This window comes from Mesocricetus auratus, unplaced genomic scaffold (genome assembly GCF_017639785.1).
Source record: "Mesocricetus auratus isolate SY011 unplaced genomic scaffold, BCM_Maur_2.0 Super-Scaffold_100006, whole genome shotgun sequence".
In the NCBI taxonomy this organism is placed as follows: Eukaryota; Metazoa; Chordata; class Mammalia; order Rodentia; family Cricetidae; genus Mesocricetus; species Mesocricetus auratus.
In genome coordinates, this window is record NW_024429190.1 from 18,635,595 (window position 1) to 18,660,397 (window position 24,803).

The 24,803-nt window shown below is 45.3% G+C and overlaps 1 pseudogene; it reads right to left on the bottom strand.

The window, feature by feature from the left end:
• Positions 1–18,904: 18,904 nt before the first annotated feature.
• On the bottom strand, positions 18,905–24,597 carry LOC101827225 (annotated as a pseudogene).
• Between the last annotated feature and the right edge of the window lie 206 nt (positions 24,598–24,803).

A 24,803-nucleotide genomic window follows, 5' to 3' on the forward strand; every position in this document is an offset into this window, starting at 1 on the left:
AACAAATCCAGACTTAGTATACAGAGCAAAGAATAGCTCTGCTGGTTGACTCTCTGGAATGCAGGAGGGTAGAGAATGTGGCTGGTCTCCTGATCAAGTGTTAAATACCTTATTTGGCATGTTCTTGATCATCTCTGGAAGAGTTAACCCCTAGGAGTCTTTCTAAGGGGCATGTCTGGAATGGGAGGAGTCAACCTAGAAAGATTCCAAACACTAGTATTCCATATTGAGAATCTAAACAAACTAGAATCATGCAGGAATCTCTAGTGTAGGGGAGAGAGGAGGCTTCAAACACTTTTACTTGCTAATATTTCCCCTGCATCTGATTCTTAATGGATACCTGAGTAGGTTGGAATATGAGAGCACAATCAATAAGTCTGAAGTTATCCTTTATTGGAAGAGTTCTTAACTGAAACTGTTGGATCTGAATGGGGGGGACGTTTTTGCCATGAATATTAGCCCCTTGCCAGTATTTCTTCACAAGAGGTGTACTTCTTGCCATAGTCAGCTCAACTTCATGGATGGACCTGAGTGGGGGTAGTAAGAGAATGAAGAAAACAAACGGCAAAAAGCTGGGGGTAGCCTGGGCTCTCTGACAGGAGCCACAGAGCCCAAGTGGAAGCTCAGGGTATTTGTATGTACCGCTGGGCCAGGGAAGTGAGTTGAGCTAATCTCCATAGTAGCAGTTTTGCAGGGGAGCAGTCTTCAGTCATAAAATATCCAGGAGACAAACATGGTGTACTACTTCTGTACATGCAAAGTCAGTGAGGTTTGGCTGATGGCTAGCTACTGCAGTTGGCAAACCTTGTTTTGAGTGACTTGGTGAGATCTACTCATGTGTCCCACAACCATTGAGGGAAGTTGTCCTGTAGTAGCTATGGGTCTGCCCTTCTGATTAAGAAACGAAGCTCAGGAGCATTAACCTTCATCTGGTTATGCTGCACCAGGTGATAACCCTGAGGCCAGGGGACAATCGTGTTTCATTTTTTCCCTGCCTTCTTATTCGGGCCATGATTTAAGAGCTAGCTTTGGGCACTGACTGTATGTAGTGTCTGAGTAAACTTTCTTACTGATAACAGAGTTTCTCTGTATAACCCTGACTGTCCTGAAACTTGCTTTGTAGACCATGCTGGCTTCAAATTTAGAGATCTTCCTGCCTCTGCCTCCTGAGTTTTGCTGGGATTAAAAGCATGGCACCACACTCGGCTTACCACTGTCTTTATACATTGGAGGCAGCAGCAACAGATCCGGTTTTGACTTGTCCAAGTTCAGAGGCCACAAGTGGTCTGCAGCTAGGGTTCAGTTAGTGTTAGATCTGTTGTTGCTTCAGCCACAGGGAAGCCCAGTACATTGGAACTGATGGTAAACTTCAGTTTTATCTATTCAACCAAGTCCAGTGTTAGTAGCACTCAAGCCAAAAGGTTCTGCTATTCTAATTTCTTCCAATTTAGGCTGAAAATCTAGGCCTCCTAGCTCCTAGATGTGTGATCACATATCTGGTTGTAATGTTTGGTTCTGGGGACTGGTGTGTGTGGTCTGGATGTTCTCACGGTATGAAGACTTGGCCCTGTGATTACTATATGGATTACTATATTGCAGGGTCACAGGAAAACCCATTGCTGGTTGCATGGAGACTGCTTCTATAGAAGTGTGCTTATATGGACCTTAGCCTACCCTGACTTGCATGCCTAATTAGCACTGTGCTTTCATCTTGATCGTGATTGGGAAACCTATGCCATAGGACATTTGCATGTTTGTGGGGGTGCTCCTTCATACCTTTCCTGCAGAATTAGCCCAGCCCTTTTCCCAGGTGCTGGATCCGAGCTCCTGCCTGATAACCCTGACCTTGTTTTCTGGGTGGCTGCTCCTAAAGCCTTTACTGTTAGCTTTCTCCCTACTCCATATCTGAATGAACAGGAACAAGGCCTATTCCTTCCAAAAGCACTATATAGGGCTACCTCAGCTTCCATGGAGAAGGGATTCTGAAACTTGGATACTCCACCAGGCTTCTCTATTCCTTTTTCCTAAAAAGAGGCATGGACTCTGCCCCTTAGATTGCCTAGGGGAAGATAGATGAAAGGTAACTATACTTATACTGAGCTCTGCCTGCTGCTAGCAGGTAAAATCTGATCTACTTCCAATGAGTGGAAATCCACCCAAGGGGAAATGAGTTGTAGGTCTGCAGGTGAATAAGCAAGAATATAGGTTGTCAAGGGAAACCATAACCAATGAACTCCAAACACGAGTAGCCTAGAGAACAGAAATCTGTCTTGATCAGAAGACTAAATCAAGGGAAATGCAAGGTAGGGTTCAGAGAACCAAGAAAATGTTAGCGAACACACAGGAATGACTTATTTTCACCTCAACATGGCAATGGAAGGTGACACGTGATAGAAGAATAAAGTTACATGTCACATTCACTGGCTACTTGCTCTTTAGAAACTGCATGTCTCATATGCAGGTGGCACACTGACGTAAAGCCAGCTATACCTTGTTTAGGAAGGACACAGCTCGGTCTAATTTCTGCCAGTTCCTCCAGTGCCTGTGGTATGTGGAGAACTGGCAGGGGTAACACAGGGAGCAAGTGTAGGGCTTCTCGTGTGAATCTCATGAGCCTGCATTGGTTTCATGGCTGAAAGACCTCCTACATGTACTACATGTGAAAGGCTTTTTGTGGTGTTTGGCCAAATGTACTTTCAGGCCTGATTGTAGAAGCCTTTACTATACTTGGTACAGAAAAAGTGGCATCTCCTTGTGTATTCTCTCTTCTAAAAGACTAGAAGGGGTATTTCAAGGTATTACATTCCTCATACATTTGTCTGAGCCTGTCTGGAGTCTCTCATTGGTGACTCATATGTGCAGTTTGCCCTATGATCTGGCAGTCTTCAGTCTGCTCTGGCCTGAAGATGATCTTTGTTGTACCTCCTCCTTAGGGACGATAATCTCTGGTTGAGCTGCCTCCTTAGGGACAACTTCAGAAGAAGATGCCCTCTGAGAGACTTCTTGGTACCTGGAGGTGACTTGATTTGCTCTTTTAGCCTGAGGGATTCCATGAGAAATGCCTGCCTCCTTGGGCTCAGGACACTTATCTTTTGGGATGATGAAAAGGAGTCCATCTCATTTCCAGGACTCCTAATACCACCATTTCCTTTGCTAAAGTTCAAGGAATTGCTGTAGCCATCTTCACTGTCTGTTGCCAATGACATGTCTAGGTGGATCTGCAAGTGTGGCCTTGCACTCTTGTGTTGGTGTTGCTGATTGCATTTCTCTCAGGAGCCTGCAGACTTTTAATGACATATGCTCAGGAAAGAGGCCTTTTCTTCCTCCATGGAGACATGAACCATAATAGGAGGCTTCAAGCCTTCATATATCAAATCTTCAGGAATCTCCCCTTGTTTCTGCCACTTGATTCCCACTTCTCTTCCAATGCAAACTTGTCATTGCAGCACCTAGTTTTGAGAAACTGATCTAAGTCCAGCTGAGAAATAATCTGCTCCTTGCCCTGCTTCTCTTGCTGCAACCAGGGGGTGTACATCTTCCAGAGGGTTTGCAAATCATCCTTTGCACAGCTTTTGTCATTTGCGGAATTGTTGAGCTGAGAAATTGAAGTTAGATCTTCCCACTGTACAGGAGAACCCTGGCTTGGAATAACTCAATGCTGCCTAACCCTACAGGGTAATTTTCTTATGACTGGGTTTTAAATGATTCTGAGGTTGGAAGCCATTCTGAGAATCCTCAAAGATTCAGCTATGGCAGTCGGTATGTGTCTTGTGACTTGGATAGCTCAGAGTTTAAGTCCATTATGGGAGTAGGCTTTCATGGAGGCAGAGGTGGTGCTGGAGCTGATTCTGATGCAATTCTGTTCTCCTCTCTAGGGTTGAACTTCGAGGGTAATGCCAGGAAGCACTAGGATCTCATATGTCTCTATGGTCTGCTCCATCTTTCAAATGGAGTCTAACGTGTGTGTTGCTGGTAAAACTAGTCAGCACAGCTTGTCACATGACATTTTATATTCTGTTTCAGTACAAGCACTACTCTGCTCTTTACCATGTAAATAGTTTATGGAAATCTCTAGTGCCATCCCCATGTGGGCAGCCCCAGTGTTTTCCATGTAACCTGTTTAAATGGATGAAATGTTTAAAAATATGGAAGCCATTTCTGCATGTTTTAGGAACTGCTATCTGTCTTCAATTGTGTATACAGCAAGTGAAAGCTGAATCACCAGAGAACCATAAACATTGTGTTGGGTGCTCCCAGCATCCAGCAGAGATGACTGGAGTTAGCCCTGCTAGAGCAGACAAAAGGTCAGCAGAACTGGGAGTTACATCCAGCTGAAATCAATCTGGGATAGTGAGCTCGAGTTACCAATGGAGAGACCCAGGCAGAGCCCCAGAGTATGTCCCTGTGGCAAGTATCTCAGTAAAATAGCTGAAGGTTACCAATGAAATGGTCAAGGGGTGTTATCTCCTTAGAAACTGACCTAGAGGAGCTGAGAACATTGATCCAGGATAGATATGAGAGCATTGAACTCAGAATTCTGCAGCCAACATTGTTCAGTTTCAGGGTTTGCAAGTTGGCTGGAACTCAAGAATTTCAAGTGTGACTATGACCCTTGCAAGTCAGAAAGGCTCTGCGTGAAGACACTGAGGCAGGGCTAGAGGTCAGGTAGGTGGCTCCTGAAGTGAAAGCTGACATTAAACTATGCAAGTTTAATCTTGCTTCCTGATCTCACTGTTCCTGTGCGACTTTGGAAACTCTAGATGCCTGAAAACCCCGTACTTCTAGCCAAAACTGCAGGGATGTGCAAACGGAAGGTGTTTTCAGGATACACTCTTATAGTAGTTGGGAGGGGAAGAGGCTCAAATTATCAGGTGTTAAATAATGTTGGCATAGTCTCGATAAGCTCTGGAGGTGACCCTTGTGAGGCTTTCTGTGGGGCAGATCAGCAATGGAAGAAGTGAACCTGGAAAGGAGATTCCCAACATTTATATTCCATATTGAGAATCAAAACTAACTAGAATCATGTAGGAATCTCTTTGGCAGAGGGGAGAAGTGGCGTCAAACCCCTACAATTGCAAATATTTCCCCTGCATCTCTCATTCTCAAGGATATCTGAATAAGTTGGAATATGATCACAGAGCAAACATAATGAAATAAGTCTGAAGTTATCCTTTATTGGAGAAATTCTGGTTAACTGAAACTGTTGGATCTGAATGGGGGGGGACGTTTTTTGCCATGAATATTAGCCCCTTGCCAGTATTTCTTCACAAGAGGTGTACTTCTTGCCATAGTCAGCTCAACTTCATGGATGGACCTGAGTGGGGGTAGTAAGAGAATGAAGAAAACAAACGGCAAAAAGCTGGGGGTAGCCTGGGCTCTCTGACAGGAGCCACAGAGCCCAAGTGGAAGCTCAGGGTATTTGTATGTACCGCTGGGCCAGGGAAGTGAGTTGAGCTAATCTCCATAGTAGCAGTTTTGCAGGGGAGCAGTCTTCAGTCATAAAATATCCAGGAGACAAACATGGTGTACTACTTCTGTACATGCAAAGTCAGTGAGGTTTGGCTGATGGCTAGCTACTGCAGTTGGCAAACCTTGTTTTGAGTGACTTGGTGAGATCTACTCATGTGTCCCACAACCATTGAGGGAAGTTGTCCTGTAGTAGCTATGGGTCTGCCCTTCTGATTGAGAAACGAAGCTCAGGAGCATTAACCTTCATCTGGTTATGCTGCACCAGGTGATAACCCTGAGGCCAGGGGACAATCGTGTTTCATTTTTTCCCTGCCTTCTTATTCGGGCCATGATTTAAGAGCTAGCTTTGGGCACTGACTGTATGTAGTGTCTGAGTAAACTTTCTTACTGATAACAGAGTTTCTCTGTATAACCCTGACTGTCCTGAAACTTGCTTTGTAGACCATGCTGGCTTCAAATTTAGAGATCTTCCTGCCTCTGCCTCCTGAGTTTTGCTGGGATTAAAAGCATGGCACCACACTCGGCTTACCACTGTCTTTATACATTGGAGGCAGCAGCAACAGATCCGGTTTTGACTTGTCCAAGTTCAGAGGCCACAAGTGGTCTGCAGCTAGGGTTCAGTTAGTGTTAGATCTGTTGTTGCTTCAGCCACAGGGAAGCCCAGTACATTGGAACTGATGGTAAACTTCAGTTTTATCTATTCAACCAAGTCCAGTGTTAGTAGCACTCAAGCCAAAAGGTTCTGCTATTCTAATTTCTTCCAATTTAGGCTGAAAATCTAGGCCTCCTAGCTCCTAGATGTGTGATCACATATCTGGTTGTAATGTTTGGTTCTGGGGACTGGTGTGTGTGGTCTGGATGTTCTCACGGTATGAAGACTTGGCCCTGTGATTACTATATGGATTACTATATTGCAGGGTCACAGGAAAACCCATTGCTGGTTGCATGGAGACTGCTTCTATAGAAGTGTGCTTATATGGACCTTAGCCTACCCTGACTTGCATGCCTAATTAGCACTGTGCTTTCATCTTGATCGTGATTGGGAAACCTATGCCATAGGACATTTGCATGTTTGTGGGGGTGCTCCTTCATACCTTTCCTGCAGAATTAGCCCAGCCCTTTTCCCAGGTGCTGGATCCGAGCTCCTGCCTGATAACCCTGACCTTGTTTTCTGGGTGGCTGCTCCTAAAGCCTTTACTGTTAGCTTTCTCCCTACTCCATATCTGAATGAACAGGAACAAGGCCTATTCCTTCCAAAAGCACTATATAGGGCTACCTCAGCTTCCATGGAGAAGGGATTCTGAAACTTGGATACTCCACCAGGCTTCTCTATTCCTTTTTCCTAAAAAGAGGCATGGACTCTGCCCCTTAGATTGCCTAGGGGAAGATAGATGAAAGGTAACTATACTTATACTGAGCTCTGCCTGCTGCTAGCAGGTAAAATCTGATCTACTTCCAATGAGTGGAAATCCACCCAAGGGGAAATGAGTTGTAGGTCTGCAGGTGAATAAGCAAGAATATAGGTTGTCAAGGGAAACCATAACCAATGAAATCCAAAAATGAGTGGTCTAAAGAACAATTTGTCTTGATCAGAAGACTAAATCAAGGGAAATGCTAGAATAGGGTTCTGAGAGCAAAAAGTGTTCAGTCATCTCTCCCACCCGGCTCCTGCTATGGGCTCTGCGTGGCTTGGAGTACCATGCCTTGGCACTTGACAGTCTCCATGTATAATTTTTTTCAATTTTTTTCTGTAGAAACTAGCTCTACTATCACAGGTATTGGATGCTGCTGTGCTCCAAGAATCTTGTCAATTTTCTTGTTTTCATCAAGAGAATTCTAATCTCGAGGCCATCCAGACTAGGTCTGTTGATAGTCTCTCATAGGAGGCTTGTTGGCTCAGCTTACCTTGTCATAGTCTGCTTCCCTCACCACTTTAGCCTTTCACTCTTGTCTCACTTCAAGACTACTTGGGCCATGAAATGGCATGTAGCTGGGATCGGTATTTACATACCTTAAGGAAGCATAGGTGGAGTAACTGAAATGTCTGAGGGTCTAAAGTCAAGATGAACCTGAGTTTATTGCTCCTAGGAGGGAGGCTTCCGCTAATGGCTGCTCTATCACTCAGGCTCTAGGATGATACAGAACTTGCACCTTGCTCCCAAGGGCTGTGTTGCCAACAAGTTCTATGCTTACAATGACAACTTTACATACCAAGATGGTAGCTTTGTCACTGAACCTCAGGATGAATCTGAGAAGTGGAAGAACCTGATGACAGCTAACACCTGAGGTGATGCTGGATGATTCGGGGCGTCTATGACCAGACTGTGCAGCATGTCTGTGACCTATTTCAGCAGGGTGTAGTACTACACAAACAACTACCCAACCAGCAGGGGAATAGGCTTCTCCATAACCATTGCTTTGGTCAATTCAACCTGCTCAACTGAGCAAGGGGACCAGGCTGCTGTGCAGGAGTAGGTGGCAGTTTCCCTAGTGCTATGCCCATCAGATTTCTTATAGGGCAGCATCTTGAAGCTGTGGAAGTTCTTTCCAGGATCCTTCTGATATCTGGCACATGAATTGGAATTCTCCCCAAAAGTAGAATTCTTTGTCTAGAAAATGGCTATCATAACTAACACTTTGGCAGTGCCGTATCAAGTAAAGGCTGGCTTCACTTGTCAAGAGGTGATAGTGGGGGACAGCAGCTTGTAGTTGAAAGCTAGCCTTTTAAACTTCAGTAGTACTTTGAAGGCTTATGCTAGCAATTTGGATATGAGAATAAAATGCCTGGGCTCCTCTAAGAAGCCATTTGTGTGGATCGATGGACTGTTCCTTTAGTAATGCTCTAGGATTGTTTTTGGTACTGATGGGCTGTTAGGTTCAATATGTCTGGAAGTGTCCACAAATGTTATTTAATGAGACCATCTGGAGTCTGGCTTCCTGCCCCACTTGATCAACACAACCAGGGCCTGGGTCTTTTGTGGTGTGGTTCAGAATGTCTTCAAGAGATGCTGGGACATGATTTGACAAAAGCCTAGTGTAAGGTCCTCTGAGACAGGAGTGATTAGGAAGCAGAATTTGGCAGATGATGTCAGACAAGGATGTGATACTAGCAGGGTGCTCCATAGCAAATAATTGAGCTACCGTTGTCCCATGTTAGGGTTGCTGAGACGTCTATTCATGAAATGACACCATAGGCCAATAGTGGTTTCTTAACTGCCATGCAGTATCTTGAAGGGATGATTATGGGTGTTGTATGTCCCCCTAGAGAACCTGCAGGAATCTAATTAGTTTATATCTTTGGTAAGGAATATGAGGTCTTTCCACACAAGCAGTAATTGCTCTTCCCAAGTCAATAGTGACTTGGTTGATAGTTGTAGTTTCCTGGCCACTGATGTCCTCAGATCCAGAATGCCCAATATGTTCACTTCCTGTAAGATTAACTAAATTTAGCTTTCCAAGGTGAAAGAGCTCTTCAAGTGTAGTGTCTTTCATGCATATTGTAACAGGATGAACTTGAGAGGGAACAACTAGTCATTGTTCATAGAGTTCATCTTTGTGTAGTGTGATTTTTCTCTCTAGCTTTATCACTCCTCTTGTGCCAGGATCAAACATCTGCAGCTTCTCAAACATCAGTAGATGGACTTAAGAACATGAAAAAGCTTTTCATTTCCAGCTGGGACACTGTGATAATGCAGTGCCATTATCAGTGTCTCAAATTAGAGTACCTGGAATTAAGCCACCAAAGGATCTCCTCACCATATGCTTTAATAGCTGACCTTTCACCTTTCATTGTAAAAGTGTGTCCAGCACCAGTCTGGCTACATAGCAAGATGATGGTGCCAGTATAACCCTTAACGTCACCTAGAACTGGGCGTACACATAAGGAAACATCAAGTTTTGTAGATGGCTTCAAACAACAGATCAAGCTTTCCTGTAGCTTATACACACCAACTCTCTGCACATCCCATTCTACTACTGAATGCAATTCCCTTTCAGTTCTGACATTAAGTAGTCTGCTGCTTCTTGGAACAGGTCATAGAACTTCACCTCACAGGACTCTGGCAACAAAATCTGTTTCCCAGGCTTGGTCTCGACTCTTTCACTTTTCTTTACCCAAGTCTACTTACTCAGAACCTGGCTGTGGAGGTCCCAGTAGGAGTTGGTCTTCTGTCAGCTCCTAGTTCAAGGCCTCATTAGTCTTCGAGGATAATTTCTGTAGCTTTGACAACATCTGCTAATGCTCCGTCTTTCAGCACAAGCTGAAAACACTTCTTCATCCTGTTGGTTCAAGTCATTGTTGGTATGATGGGCCAGATTTACACCCTCTTCGTTCCTCTCATGTCATTGTCTTTTTTACCGAAGGGCCAGTTTCTCCACCTTGGGCATCTGTGGCTCCAGTTCAGTGTGGGAAGGAAGGGTGTGGATGATACCTCCCCAATAGTTCCATGTCTTGGCTTTCCACCTCACATGGGCTCCCTTCACAGCTCCCTGCAGCAGCACTCACGACATAGCACCCACAACCACTGGTGCCAGCTCCTCTGCAGAGATAAGTCTAATACCTAGAAAGCGTTTTGCTCCAATGGCAAGGTGAGTCTTGACCTTGAGGATCGGTTGGAGTCATGCTCATGGAAATATCATACACAGGCGCGTTTGCTGTATTCTGATGAAAGTTGTCTGAAGGCTGACCCAGGTGGCGAATGGGTACTATGTTGAATGATGGAACACTGGATATTTGTGGTACCAAGCCGTGGACTAGTGAACGAGAGGAACATTGAATTGGGTATGTCCAGTCCATGTTAGTCATTCCATTCAGACTTTGTTTTAATTGTTTTTAAATTAGAACAAGCTTGCTTCATTGTCAATTTCATCCCCATCCCCTCTGCTCCCCAGGAAAGGTGAGGCACTCCGTGGGGGTCCCCCAAAGTCTGTCATATCATCCAAGGCAGGGCCCAGGTGGAGAGACATCCCTCCCTGTGGATTAGGCTCCCAAAGTCCATTCGAATGACAGAGATAATGATCCACTACCAGAGGCCCCATAGATTGCCAAGGGGTCCTCACTGACATCCACACTCCAGGGGTCTGGATCAGTCCCATGCTGGCCTCTCAGCCATCAGTCTGGGGTCACTGAGCTCCCCCTTATTCAGGTCAGCTGCTTCTGTGGGCTTCACCAGCCCGGGTCTTGAACCCCTTGCCCATCACTCCTCCCTCTCTGCAGCTGGATTCCAGGAGTTCAGTTCAGTGTTTAGCTGTGGGTGTCTGCCTCTTCCATCAGTCACTGGATGAAGGCTCTAGGATGTCATATAAGGGAGTCATCAATCTCATTACTGTGGAGGGTAGCATCTCCACTATTAGTTTGCCATTTGGTGTCATCCTTGCAGATCTTTGGAAATCTCTCTAGTGCCAGATCTCTCAAACTATAATGGCTCCCTCTATCATGGTATCTCTCATCCTGCTCTCCACTATCCTTCCCCAATTCAAACTTTCTGCTCCATTTCTTTGTCTCTCCTCTTCTCAGATTTCTCTTATGGCCAGCTCAGTCAGGACTGTTTCCTGGAGAAGAGCCCTTGGATTTTAGTGGACCTTTACAAGGTTGTCTTGCCGGTGACCTTTATCTCGACTTTGTTTAGCTCCTGAAATGGATGAAATTGGAAACCCTTGGGGGAGGGTCTCAAGCTTGGCAGAAAATGCTGTTTTGATCTGGCTTTAAACTCATGCCAGTTAAGTCAGGGCAATTGTGTGTTGGAGGTGTTTCCCCCTTTTGGATTTTGGGGGGCCTACCACCCAGCTCCCAAAGAAATCCCACACTTATTAGATGGGAATGCCAGGCATCAGTATGGCTTTCGTGCCAGCTTTTGATTATCCCACTACCATTTGCCTCTGGGCTTTTTACTTTACTTCTGTGTATCTTATTTTCACTGTTCTTCCGTAGCTGGCTGACCCTGGCATCCTCCTGTTTCTTTGCTCCTCTTTGTCATTCTCCTATTTATAATCTCTGCCTGCCAGCCCCCTAGCCTTGTTCCTGCCTTGCTATTGGTCATTCATCTCTTTATTAGACCATCAGGGTTTTAGACAGGCAAAGTCACAGCTTCAGAGATGAACAAATGCAGCATAAACACCAAACACCTTAAAATAACTCAACATCTCGGAAGGGTTGGTGGCCACTCTGAACTGGCACAAAGGCTCACACTGACTCTCGAAAGAGTAAGTAGCTATAAGGGGTTTGTGTGGTCCACAGTGGCACTCAAGAATAAGCTGCTCCCTTGCAGGTGGTACCTGACCTGGAGGACACGTTACATGGTAGGGTTCTTTTCCAAAACACTTCCCAAGCGACCCTTCAGCTCTCGGGTGGGAATGCGTATATAGAAATCAACCTAAATAGGAACAAAACATGCAAGGTGGAACCTAGCTAGTGGAATGTGAAAAAGCCAGAACTCAAGTAGTACTCTGAGAAGTACTGAGAGGGCCCATCACCATGGGAAAGTAGCATTGTAGGTGCAGAGTCTTCAGCCCAGCATCCTGTCAGTGATGTTTGTGGCTTCATTAAGGTCCAGAGCCTCTAGAGATGGTGTGATTGCTTGGCCAGGAAGTGTCTCTAGGTAATGATGTGCCCTGGTCAGCACTTACGAGTCCTGGGATTTCAGAGTGCTCCCTCCAGAAGCTGTAATCCAGCTTGTTTCTAGCAAGTCTTCTAGAATGCACCAAATATAGTCTGGCTGAGGTGGCGCTTCGTTGATGGATGATCCTGTCTCTTGGAAAGGTTTTGTGGTATGTTAGATTTTAGTGCTATTCTAAACCCTTCATGTTGGTCAGTATTTCACCTTGCAGTTTACAGTCCTTCAGAAACAGACTTGGGGCAGGAACTTCCTCAAAGAGGAAATTAGTCAAGCTTACAACCAGAAAAATTAAAAGAAACTGTTTCAAATGCAGAGAGGTTGGTACCTGTCTTAGTTTCTGTGATAAAAGTGGCAGGCCCAAAAGAGAGCTGAGGAGGAAAGGGTTTATTTTAGCTCACCCTTCTGCATGGTTGGAGACCATCATGGAAGATTGGGCAGGAACCTGGATGCAAGAACTGAAGCAGAACCCATGTGGAAAGTTCTTTTTAAAGAGTTCTGCACCCCCCAGCTTGCCCAGTCTGCTTCTTGTACAACACAGCACCACCAGCCTGAGGTGGCACCACCCACAGTGAGCTGGGCCATCCAGTATCAGTCAAGACGATGACCACAGGCTTGCTTACGGGCTGAACTGACTGCAGCATTTTTCTCAATTTAAGTGCCGTCTTTCAAAAGATTTTAAAGATACTGTTTGTGTACACACCTATGTTTTGTGACAAAGTGTACCCCATCTATTTTCTAATTCTGTCCCATGCCAAGATCAGTATTCCATAAAATACGTGTTTTCTGCCCTTTTTTTAACCTACCAAATTAATTTAGTGGCACCAATGTGTGATTGCAGGGATATCTGCCAGAATGTGAGTGGTCTCTCAGGTCTTTCTAAAGAACTTTTTTCTCAGCCTGCAGCTACCAGTTGCCAATATCTCTTCAGATAGGCATAGGACTTCTTAAACACGTGCATCTTCCATGCTGCGGATGTCAGGCTTGATCTTATTCAGGCCTTATGCACGCCATGACAGCCACTGTGAGTTTATGTACAAATGAACTTATTTCCTGCAAAGTTCCTTGGACTCAGCTACCATCTCTGCCTCTTAATCTTTATCTTCCCTCATTCTCAGTGGTCCCTGAGCCTTGATATGAGGTATACTAGAGATATTCATTTATGCCTGAGCGTTGTGCAGATTCTTGCTCTCAACAGCTGCATTCATTTTGAGTATCTGTGTTAATCACCTATAATGGCAGGAAACTTCTATGATGAGGGTTAAGAGATATACTAATCTGTATTTAAAAAAGAATTTAGGTGGTAGTTTATTATATCTGTTAAGTAGAATAATTCTCTACTTGGACCTATAACCTTTGCACTAACATTTTCTTAACCCAGATAATGGTGCCACCCATGAGTTCCATCTTGTATAGTACAGATTGTATCCAGTTGGAATAATGGCTGGGTATTACCATTACTTTCACACCACTGTTGCAAAGAAACCTATGGAAAATTTCCCACTGTAAGGCCCATACTTGGGTATAATTGGATTTTTTTCCCTATGAGATTGAGTTCAGGCTAGAATAAAGAGCAAATTCCAGACTGATTACATGTGTACTAAGAAACCCAGTCAGAAACACAAAGAACAAAAGAGCAAATAGGCTACTTTTAGTTCTTAAACATTAGTGAACACACAGAAAAATGACTTACCTTCCATTGCCATGTTGGTGAAGATGACACGTGATAGAGGGAAGAATAAAGTTACATGTCACATATTCACTGGCTACATGCTCTTTAGAAATTACATGTTTGTTCATGTGCAGATGGCACACAGACATCAAAGCCAGCTATATCTTGTTTAGGAAGGACACAGCTCAGTCTAATTTCTGACAATTCCTCCAGTGCCTGTGGTATGTGGAGAACTGGCAGGGGTAACACAGGGAGCAGGTGTAGGGCTTCTCCCTTGTGTGAATCTCATGAGCCTGCATTGGTTTCATGGCTGAAAGACCTCCTACATGTACTACATGTGAAAGGCTTTTTGTGGTGTTTGGCCAAATGTACTTTCAGGCCTGACTGTAGAAGCCTTTACCATGCTTGGTATATAAAGTGACCTCTCCTTATGTATTCTCTGCTCTAAAAAGTCTAAAAAATATTTCAAGGTCTGTGACAATCCTCAAATTTGTATGTCTTAAGCCCTCCGTGGAGTCTCTCAGGGTGACTCTCGCATGGAGTTTGCCTCACAATTATGGCAGTCTTCAAGTCTACTCTGGCCTGAAGATAATCTTGGGTTGTACCTCCTCCTTAGGGATGATAATCTATGGTTAAGCCTCCTCCTTAGGGACAACTTCAGAAGATATCCTCTGAGAGTCTTCCTGGTAGTTAGAGGTGACTTGATTTGCTCTTCTGTGGCCATGAAGGATTACATGAAAAATGTCTGCCTCCTCAGGCTCAGGACACTTATCTTCTGAGATGATGAAAAGGGAGTCCATCACGTTTCCAGGACTCCTAATACCACCATTTCCTTTGCTAAGGTTCAAGGAATTGCTGTAGCCATCTTCACTGTCTGTTGCCAATGACATGTCTAGGTGGATCTGCAAGTGTGGCCTTGCACTCTTGTGTTGGTGTTGCTGATTGCATTTCTCTCAGGAGCTTGTAGGCTTTTAATGACATATGCTCAGGAAAGAGGCCTTCTCTCCCTGCATGGAGACATGAACCATAATAGGAGGCGTCAAGGCTTCATGTATCAAATCCTCAAGGAATCTCCCCTTGTTTCTGCCACTTGATTCCCACTTTTCCAATGCAAACTCGTCATTGTAGCACCTAGTTTTGAGAAACTGCTCCAAGACCAGCTGAGTAATCATCTGCTCCTTGCTCTGCTTGTCTCCTGCAACAAGGTGTACATGTCCCAGAGGATTTGCAGGTCATCCTTTTGCATAGGAGCTATTGCCATTTGGGGGGATGTTGAGCTGAGAAATTGGGGAGTTTGAGGTGTCGTCTTCCCACTGCACAGGGAAGCCTGGCTTGGAATCAACTCTATGTTGTCTAATAGAGGGTAATTTTTTCTTGTGACTGGGTCTTAAATGATTCTCTGAGGTTGGAAGCCATTCTGAGAATGGATGGCCCCTCTTGCACATTGACTTAAAGGTCTCCGAAGCATCCAAGAGCTTGTTGGGAAGACTTCATGCTTCCCTTGTACTCACATCAATTAGGCTGATGGGACAGATGGTGTTTCTTTGTGGTCCTTTCTGAAGACGTAGGTCTCCAGTTATCAAGTTGGCAGAAATACGGCATCTGAAAATTTATGGTTGCTGCCTAAAACAGTAGAAGTGGCCATAGAGAATGAAGGATATAAACAGATGGGTTGCCAAGGTGCATTTTCCTTGGTGTCTCCTCTTGTCTGCTTGCTTCTGATCACTAGCTGATAGGCTTCATGGATGCTATCAAGTTGGCATAGGCTTCCCTGGCAGTTTATAAAATCTATATTTGGGGAAAACAATAACAAACCCACAAGAGAAATGAGCTCAAGACAACTAGGAAAAACAAATCTTTCCCCCTGAAAGGAAAAGGTGGTTTCTCTCACAGCATGTGAAAATCTAGGTACCCTACCCCTATGTTCAATATCTTCCAAATAATCAGGACATTAGCTTCCATTTTTTACTTGCATGCTGAGTGTATTGGCATGTATGAACGATTAACACCTGTGGGCTTGCATGGAAGCCAAGAGGCCAACTTCAGGTATGTAAGGCAGGGTCTCACACTGAACCTGAAGTCCATCCACAGCTATTCTAATCTTGTCGATTTTGTTCCAAGGATGCCCAGACACACCTCCAAAGTACTGGTGTGCCTCCACATCTGCTGGCTTTTTTGTGTGTGTATTCCAATCCTCACACCTGGGGCAACCTGCTGAGCCATCTCTAAAGTTTCTCAGCTCCCTTTGAAAGTTTGGCACCTGTTCTTTGCTGGTCTTGATGCCGGTGGCACAGGAGTTTGGCACATGTGTCTCAGAAGCTGAAGGGAAGTTGGCCATGGCATGAGGAAAAGTGACCTGGGAAGTGGTCACTTCTGCCTAAGCATTCAACTTGGAGACTCAACAAGCCTTGACAATGATGGGGTTCGGGAGTGGCCCAGCTGGAGTTTTATGCTAGGAAGACTGGGCCAGGTGGCACAGGTTATTCAGGAGTCCATTTTGAAGATGCCTTCCTCAGTCATTATTGCCCATCCTTGCCTTCTGCATGCTAAGGATGCTTTATGGGGATGGGCAAAAACCAAGTCTGAGCTTATACTGAATTAGATCACTCCTGGGGTGGAGTGGTGCTTCTGAAGGACACTGCTGGGTTTTAGAACATGAATGCCTTCTCTTGTATAACATGTAAAACTGCCTAGGCAGACCTACTGCCTGGGTGCTTGGTCCGTGAGTGGAGATGGGTTTTGGAATGTAACAGGAGATGGACGAGCTCAGTTCTAAGGCACAGTGTGGATGAGCATGTTTGCTCTGAAAATGGCAGGTATGAAGTGGCTTTGTCCTAGTCTCATTTTTTTCCTTTTTTAATACAGCCAGGCATATATTAGCATCCCAGGGCCCCGAAGAAGGCCTTTCTCATCCCCTCAACAGTTTAGTTTCTTCAACCTGACAGTGAAAAGCATTTGCTGTCTTCTGTAGGAGCTGACCATAGCCCTGGAGCAGCATAAAGACAGTGGCCTAGCAAGGCTTCATGTACCCACCTGTGAGGAGGATGTTACAAACGAGGTGCCTGTGATCCACATCTGGTATTGTCTCAATATTGGAATGTGATGCCATCATGGAGTTCTTTCATGGGTTTTAGAGTGATTCCATGAGGTGGGAGTCATGGCAAGGACGGGAGTTGGGGGGCGGTGGTGACGACCTGATTGTGAATTCAGCAAGTGCCTGAAATCCTGGTGTCTGAGGTTGTTCAGGACAACTGAATTATCCCTTAAAGTAACAGGAGCATTTGTCTCAATGAAAATATTACCACATATAAGTGTCATTGCCCCAAATACCAAAACTCTTGTGGTCTAGGGCTGCTGGGCTGTACTTTTCCTGGGAAAGATTCTGTCCAATCAGCTCCATGGTCCTGGGAGAAACCCATCTCCTAATAGGCAGAAACAGGTGTGACTGACTCGTCCAAGGCAGAAAGGCTCTTCATGAAGACACTGAGGCAGGGCTTGAGGTCAGGTACATGGCTCCTGAAGTGAAAGCTGACATTAAACCGTGCAAGTTTGTCTTGTATCCTGATCACTGCTCCTGTGCTACTTTGGAAACTCTAGATGCCTGAAATCATCTTACATCTAACCAACATTGCAGGGATGCACAAACAGAAGGTGTGTTAAGGGTACTCAATTTAAGGCTCAAATTGTCCTGTAGGGTTGGGGCACTCCTTTTGGAGTGGGACAAACTAAGAATCTGAACTCCTTTTCTCATATGGCAGCAGGTAGGTAAGCTTGTGATCTTCATGACTTCTGTCCTTCCTGGTCAGTCATGCCTTGAGTGCAGCTCTGCTAGACCAAGGACTGGTGGAGAAGCTAAAGTTTCTGGGTTGCGAACAAATGTTTCCCTTTTTTTTTTTTAGTAGTGTCTGGGACCTAAGAATGCTTTACAATCACCAGGCATGGGAGTGCTATAGAATGTCTTCATACCAAAATAGAACTTATGTATGTTTGTACTTGTCACCTTAGTGTCCTCGGGTAGTACAACTGACACACCTGGAAGGAAGCCATGCTCTTTGTGTATAAGGTTGTGTGCACTGAGCCCAGGCTTATTTGGTGTCACTAGCTGGCTGTTTAGGGCTGGACTGCCACATAAGGATGGTTCCTAATAACACTGAAGAGAGACTAAATATTCAAACACCTTTCACCAGACAGATGGGGAAGGCTAGCGCAGTCTATGGATATCTGGGCTGTAGTACCTCTATACCTGCTTGGTCCCCCAGGATTCTGCAGTCATGCCTTAATATTTTGGAAGGTATGTGTAATTGGTGGATTCAAAAGTGATACTTCTGGCCAAGTTCTTCCTGAGTTTGAGCAGGGTATCTGACAAAGACTTTCAGAAAAGGAGCCCTGACAAGAGTGAGGCTGAAGGGTGGTGTGTATGAGACGTGGAATTCTGTTGGGTTCAAGTATTGAAGCCTTGACTCTAGACATAAAGCTTATTCCTTGCCAGGTAGTGGTTGATGAGCAAAATCCCTGTCTATAGCTTGTTAGATGACTTGACTATTTAAAACCATGCTTAAGCTATTCTTAGAAAAGTGAATTATTACTGACCTTGTGGGAAGACCTCATTGATAAATAATGGATGTATCTGCTAAGTGAAATCAAACTGAATTAACAAATCCAGACTTACTAAACAGAGCAAAGCAGAGCACTCCTGGGTAACTCTCCTGATCAGGTGTTTAACCTCTTATGTTCTTGATAATCTCTGGAGGAGTTGACTCTTGAGATTCTAAGGGGCAGGTCTGGAATGGGAGGAGTCAACCTAGAAAGATTCCAAACACTAGTATTCCATATTGAGAATCTAAAGTAACTAAAATCATGCAGGAATCGGTGGCAGAGGGGAGGGGGAGCTTCAAATATACCTACAATTGTAAATATTGCCTCTGCATCTCATTCTTAACAGATCCCTGTGTAAGTTGGAATATGATTGAGCAAAAATCATAAGTCTGAAGTCTTCCTTTATTGGAAGAATTCTTAAACTGTATCTGAATGGGGGGTGTGATTTTTGCCATCAGTGTAGTCCCTTGTTAGGGCTTCTTAAGATGCGTACTTCATTCTCACCACCCCACTCAGGTCCATCCATGAAGTTGTGCTGACTATGAAGAAAAACGACAGAAAGCTGGGGCAGCCTGGGCTCAGGGTATTTGTATGTACTGCTGAGCCAGGGAAGTGAGTTGAGCTAATCTCCATAGTAGCGGTCTTGTTTAGGGGAGCAGTCTTCAGTCCTAAAATAGCCCATCCCTGTTTGAGTTTTACCAGGATCTCCAACACATCCTTCACCCTGGACACAGGCATATGGAGCTCATTCTAAACTATCAGGCCACTGGTCTTCCTTTGCCAGAAGATGCCTGCTCATACTTCCTGCTCTAAGACCGTAGAGGTGACTGGTGTTCTCTCGGAGGACTGCCAGAGTATGGGAAAGTGACTCCTCTTTGACCCTGGCAATCTCTCGGACTATGTGCCAGGCCTGGACGGGCATACTGGCAAAGACTTCTCAGCACCTGGCAAGGGAAGGAAGTAGGGTGCATCTGTTTCCACAATGATCCTCTCCAATGGGGATCTAAGAGCATCCCGGGCCTCCCAGGCAGAAGAGTAGGTCATTACTGCTGTGAAGCCCACCGGCATGTTAGAGAAGTACTTCAACAAAGGCTTACTGAGTAGCTGCCAGCGAAGCAGTGCCTATGGATCTTGTAGTCAGAGGGCACAAATTTTTTCATGATGTCCAATAGATCATCAGCTTCACAGCAGTGGATGACCAAGGGCTTCTCCCGAGATTCGGGCAGCTTCAGCTGCCTCTCAAACACCTGGTGCTGGTCAGGAGCTGGTGTGGTACACTTGAGTAGTCCAGGCCCATCTCTCCAAGTGCCACAGCCTTGGGGTGCCTTAAGGCATGCAAAAGCTTTCTTGATTCTCATAGTAGTGTGCAAAATGAGGGTGACTGACTGCCAAAGCCCCCCCAAACCAGATCTTTCAGGAGTTCCTCCCATAGGCCGTCAGTGTCCTTGGATCATAGAAGTCAGAGATGCAGCCCTGAAACTCCTCATGGAAGGAAGTGCTATAAACTTCTGAACTTTGTAAATATCCCCGTGAAAAACAGCTTGGAGTACAGCATGTTCAGGTGACAGTGGGTACCAAAGCCCTCCTCGAGGCTCATCTCCCGGTGGCTCCATGGCAAGGAGCTCGATATGTTCCCTGGTGTGGCCGGGTGGTGTCTCCTCTCAGGATGTCCTTTCTCCTGTACCTCCTCTGTGTTTCTGGAGTATTGGGAATGGGAATTCTTGGACCTGCCTTCCTGGGCAATGTCCAGGTCTTTGCAGATACTCTGGGTATTCACTGTGGACTTAGAAGAATGAACACTCAAAAGGTCCTGGGGCCTCTTCTCAGCCTGTGCTGAGTCATGGCTGCTGGATCCCACCAATGGATAACCAGGAGTCTTATGGCTGCTAGTCCAGTAGCTGGCATAGTCACACCATGGACTACTATATAGATGAGGAGGGTACATAACATAGTCAGAGGGGAAGGAAGAAGATTCCGGAACTGCTGAGTGTTTCAGCAAGAAAGGCTCCTCTTGAGAAAACCTCAGTGGCCAGCTCATCCGCATCTGACCAATCACTCCCTGAAGAGGGATACTCAATCACCACCTCTCCATCTGTGTGCTTTTGAATATCTGCATATAAGAGAGTCATCAAAAAATTCTAGGGCTAGAGAGGGTTTATCAATGACTGTCCTTTGATCACCAAGCTGCTCCTCACTAGTTTCTTCAGAGTCTATAATCGCTCTTCTGTTACAGAAGCTACTGCCGTCTAGCATAGACTCTTTCTTCTTCATCCTGACCTTTTGTAGACGACTTTTCCTTCTGAGGTACGGTGACTGTAACCTTTCTGCCGGTCCTTCCATGCTTCTGGCCAGCCTTTCCCCACCCCTGACAGAGCCCTTCCCTGCTCCTGGATGGTCCTTCCACATTCCTGGTTGGTCCTTCCCTGCTTGGATATTCTAAGCTCGTCTTCACCCGAGTGGTGACAGCCTCACCCTTCCTCTTGGGCATCGACTTCCCCAGGATGCCCTGGATGGCCTTTAGGTAGATCACTGTGGAGCCCTGGTCTCGAAGCCTGTCCTTCCTTTTCTGGAACTTGTTGGGTTCCTCCATAGCATCACTCTGATCCTCGGCTTCAGTTGCAAATTCAGAGTTCAGAGTAACGAAGAACTATCTTTATAATCAACCTTACAAGCTTCCTTCTGAAGAGAAGCCATTTCTAGAGAGGAGTGGGCAGGGTGCAAAGCAGACCCCTTGGACTTAAGGAACCTTCCAGGGCTCGCAATTAGGAAGCCAGGAGAAGCGGCCCTGCCTGCACCTGAGCCCGAGGAGCTAGAACCTACGAAGAGAAAGAGGTGAGGCCAGGTTTCAGACTCTGGAGACTGGCAATTTGGCCCCGTCCTGCAGACCAGTTCATGGCTGTGCTTGCAGGGACACCCTTCCAACATGCCGCCCCCGTGGTACTTGACCTTGCTCCACTCCGAAGCCATGGGCGCCTTTCCCGTTCCTGTCTGCCCATCCCAGTGCTGCAGGTTTCAGGGACTCTACAGCGCTCCGCAGCGTGCCCATGGGCCAAGCGCCGAACCCCACGAAGCACTGCCTTAGTATGCTAGTGCCACTATCAAGACCACGCCAAACCGAGACAACAAGGAGCTTCTGGCTATGCACAGCGGGCAACCTTCTGAATCCCCACACCTAGAGAGCAAAGCAGCCGCCCTTTGGGCTGCTCACGCCTGCAGGCCCCTGACGCCAAGGGCAGGCCACCACGGGCAGGGTGGCCACTCGGCTCCCTACACCCTGCCATGCCCCTGGGCCAGAGAGGAACCACTCTTCTGCCTTCTTATTCGGGTCATGATCCTAAGAGCTAGCTCTGGGCACTGACTCTGTTGTCTAAGTACACTTTTTCTTACTGATACAGGGCTTCTCTGTATAACAATGCTGACTGTCCTGAAACTTTTAGACCATGCTGGCTTCAAATTCTGAGATCTTCCTGCCTCTGCCTCCTGAGTTTGCCTGGAATTAAAAGTGAGGCACCACACTGGGCTTAGCACTGTCTTTATACATTGGAGACAGAAGCAACAGTTCAGGGTTCGCTTGTCCAAGTTCAGAGGCCACAAGTGGTCTGCAACAAGGGTTCCACTTAATGTTGTCTTCAGATCTGTTGCTTCATACATAGGGAATCCCAGTACATAGGAACAGATCTTAAACTTCAGTTTTTATCTATTCAGCAAAGCTTGGTGTTAGTAGCACTCAAGTTGCAACAAATTAGATTAGCAGAACCTTTTAATTTAAATGCTGCTAATTTCTCCCAATTTAGGCTGAAAAGCCAGACCTCCTAGCTTCTAGATGTGTGATCACATATCTGGTTTAATGTTTGGTTCTGGGTACTGGTGTGTATGGTCTGGATATTCAAGGTATGAAGACTTGACCTTGTGATTAGTCTCTATGGGTTACTATATTGCAGGGCCATAGAAAAACCCATTGCTGGTTGCATGGAGACAACTTCTACAGAAACTTGCTTGTATGGACATTATCCTACCCTGACTTGCATGTCTAATTAGCACTGTGCTTTCAACATGATTATGATTGGGAAAACTTTGCTATAGGACATTAGCATGCTTTTAGGGGGTGCTCCTTCATACCTCACCTGTGGAACTAGCCCAACCCTCTTCCCAGGGGCTGCTGAGGATAATAGTGTAGGTCCTGAAGTTTCCAGAACTCCACCCAAGCTCATGCCTTAACACTCTGACCTTGTTCCCTGGGTGGCTGCTCCTCAAAGCCTCTACTGTTGGCTTTCTCCCTACTCCACGTTTAAATGAACAGACACCAGAGGGCCTATTCCTTCCAAAAGCACATCTATAGTTCTACCTTAGCTTCCATGGAGAAGGGATAAACTTGGATACTCCATCAGGCTCTCTATTCCTTTCTCCTAAATAGGCATGAATTCTGCCCCTTAGATTGCCTAGGGGAAGGTAGTGTAAGTATAACCATTTATCTGACCTTAGCCTGTTAGCAGGTAAAGTCTGATCTGCTTCCCAATGAGTGGGACATTCTCCACCCAAAGGGAAATGAGTTACAGATCTTCAGGTGAATAAGCAGGAATATAGGTCAAGGGTAACCATAACAAAATAACTCGAAACATGAGTGGCCTAAAGGACAGAAATTTGTCTTGATCAGAAGACTAAATCAAGGGAAATGCAAGAGTAGGGTTCAGAGACCAAGAAAATGTGTTCAGTCATCTCTCCCACCAGGCTCCTGCTATAGGCTCTGCTTGGCTCGGAGTACCATGCTCTTGGCACTTGACAGTCTCTCTGAATAACATTTCTTCAATTTTCTGTAGAACACTAGCTCTAATCCTATCTATGATAGCTGTTGGATGCTGCTGTGCTCCAAGAATCTTGTCAATTTTCTTGCTTGCATCAAGAGTATTGTAATCTTGAGGCCATCCAGATTAGGTGTGTTGATAACCTCTCATAGGAGGCTTGTTGGCTCATCTCGCCTTGTCCATAAGCTTCTCTCCCCCTTCAGCCTTTCACTCTTGTCTCACTTCAAGACTACTTGGACCATGAAATGGTATGCATCCTCCAGCTTGCTCAGCCGGCTTTCTTGTACAACCCAGGACCACCAGCCTGAGGTGGCACCACCCACAGCGAGCTGGGCCATCCAGTATCAGTCAAGACAATGACCACAGGCTTGCTCACAGCCTAAACTGGTTGCACGTTTTTCTCAATTGAAGTTCCCTCTTTCAAAAAATGATTTTTTTCATTAAGATATTTTGAACTCTACACACCTATGTTTTGTGACAAAGCGTATCTCCCTCTTATCCCCTTTTTAATTCTGTCCCATTCCACCACCAGTATTACATTAAAATGTGTTTTGCTATTTTACCTACCAAATGTACTTAATGTCACCAATATGTGTCTGCAGGGATATCTGCCAGAATGAGTGGTCTCTCAGGGGGGGGTCTCTTTAAAGAATGTGTTTTTCTCAGCTTGCAGCTACCTGTTGCCAATCTCTATTCAGATAGGCACAGGACTTCTTGAATACCTGCATCTTCCATGCTGTGGAAGTAAGGCTTGATCTTATTCAGTTCTTATGCACGCCATCACAGCCACTGTGAGTTTATACGTACACATGAACATGTGTCCTGAAAACAGTTCCTTGGACTCATCTACCACCTCTAGCCCTTAAAATCTTTTTCTTCCTCTTTCCCAATGGGCTCTGAGCCTTGATAGGAGGAGGTATGCCAGAGATGTTTCATTTACGGCTGAGCATTGTACAGAATCTTAATCTCAACAGTTTCCTTAATTTTGAGTATCTGTGTTTAACCCCACATACTGCCAGAAGTACGTTCAATGGTGAGGGTTAAGAGATATACCAATCTATATATAAAACTAAGCATTTAGGGTAGTAGTTTATTACTATATCAAGTAGAATAATATTTTGTTCTCTACTTTGACCTACCACATTTCCACTCACACTTAACACAGCCATGAGTTCTATCTTGTCTAATAGATATTGTATCCAGGTTGGAATAATGACTGGTTACTACCATTACATTCATTCCACTGTTACTACAGTGGGAAATCTTCCCTAGGCTTCTTTACAAGGCCCATACTTGGGTACAGTTGTTTTCCTATGAGTTTGAGGCCAGCCAAGGTCGAGAGCAAGTTCCAAGACTGGCTACATAGGTACTGAGAAAATCTAGTTTTAGAAAAGAGCAAATAAACTTAGTCCTTAGAAAAATGTTAGTGAACACACAGAAAAATAACTTATTTTCACCCCAACATGGCAATGGAAAGTGACATGTGAGAGAAGAAAAAAGTTACATGTCACACATCCACTGGCTACTTGCTCTTTAGAAACTGCATGTCTCATGTGCAGGTGGCACACTGACGTAAAGCCAGCTATACCTTGTTTAGGAAGGACACAGCTCGGTCTAATTTCTGGCAGTTGCTCCAGTGCCTGTGGTATGTGG